This window comes from Sinocyclocheilus grahami, unplaced genomic scaffold, assembly GCF_001515645.1.
Source record: "Sinocyclocheilus grahami isolate Dianchi unplaced genomic scaffold, SAMN03320097.WGS_v1.1 scaffold473.1, whole genome shotgun sequence".
NCBI lineage: Eukaryota > Metazoa > Chordata > Actinopteri > Cypriniformes > Cyprinidae > Sinocyclocheilus > Sinocyclocheilus grahami.
Window position 1 is genome coordinate 1,278,601 of NW_015505652.1, and position 1,572 is coordinate 1,280,172.

The 1,572-nt window shown below is 42.1% G+C and overlaps 1 protein-coding gene across 1 annotated transcript in view; it reads right to left on the reverse strand.

Moving 5' to 3' along the window:
- Positions 1–1,572, reverse strand: part of LOC107553423 (CD2-associated protein) — a 56,502-nt gene that overhangs the window by 3,079 nt on the left and 51,851 nt on the right. The window lies entirely within an intron of this gene.

Consider the following 1,572-nt stretch of genomic DNA (forward strand, 5'->3'; position numbering starts at 1 on the left):
CACTTTTTTCAATTTTGTTATGTTGCAGCCTGATACTACAATTGTAAAAAATTTTTTTTTCTAATTAGTCTGCACTCCATACCTCATAATGACAAAATGAAAACAGAATTTTAGAAATGTCTGTAAATTTATTAAGAAAAAAAAAAACTGAAATATTACATTTACATAAGTATTCAGACCCTTCAGTCAGTACTTAGTTGAAGCACCTTGGGCAGCAATTACAGCCTTGAGTCTTTTTGGGTACGACAACAAACTTTGCACACCTGGGGCCTCATTTATAAAATGTTGTGCAGAAACCATCCTAAAATTTCTTACGATCATATCTCAAATATGCGTACGTGTGATTCATAAAATGAACATACGTACAGAAAACACACGTACGTGTCTCTTTCAGATGTGAAATCTATGATTCGCAAACGATCTTGAATTTACAGTACACGCAAATTAAAAAGTTTCACCTCTCTGCTTGTAAACGACTCCTAATTAAAATGTCATTAACATGTGTAAAAAAAAAAAAAAACACCAGTAATCATCCAAATCCTTTAAATTTAGAACATCTTACATTTTCAAAAAACCTGCAGTACTCGAACAAGAAAAAGCGTGCATGTCTGCTCAGACCCTGACGAGAACCTACACACTTTGTAAATGAGGCCCCAGGTTTGGGGGAATTTCAGCCATTCTTCTTTGCAAAACCTCTCAAGCTCAGTCAGGCCAGATGGGGACCGTCAGTGGACAGCCATTTTCAGGTCTCTCCAGAGATGTTTGATAGGGTTCAAGTCAGTGCTCTGACTGGGCCACTCTAGGACATTCACAGAATTGTCCCTAAGCCACTCCTCTGTTGCCTTGGCTGTATGCGTTTAGGGTCATTGTCATGTTGGAAGGTGAACCTTCAGCCCAGTCCGAGGTCCTGAGTGCTGTGGAACAGGTTTTCATTGAGGAGATCTCTGTACTTTGCTCCATTCAGCTTTCCCTAAACTCTGACCAGTCTCCCAGTCCCTGCCGCTGAAAAACAGCATGAGGCTGCTACCAGCACACTTTACTTTTGGGATGGTACTCCACAGGTGATGAGCGGAGCTGGTTTCCTTCAAACACGATGCTTGGAATTCTTAGACGTTCATCAGACCAGATGATCTTGTTCCTGCAGTCTGAGGGTCCTTTAGGTGCTGTTTTGCAAATTCCAAGTGTGTTTTCATGTGACTTCACTGAGGAGAGGATTGAGTTTGGCCACAACGCCATAAAGCCCGGATCGGTGGAGTGTTGCAGTGATGTTTGTCCTTCTGTAGGTTTCTCCAATCTGCATATATGATCATGGAGCTCAACTAGAGTGACCATCAGGTTCTTGGTCAGTTTGGCCAGCTCTAGGAAGAGTCCCAGTTGTGCCAAACTTCTTCCATTTGAAAATTATGGAAGCCACCGTGCTCCTGGGAACCTTCAATGCAGCAGAAATTTTTTGTAGCCTTCCCCAGATCTGTGCCTCGATACAATCCTGTTTCTGAACTCTGCGGGCAGTTCCTTTGACTTCTTGGCTTGGTTTTTGCTCTGATTTGCATTGTCAGCTGTGCTTTTGAGAGG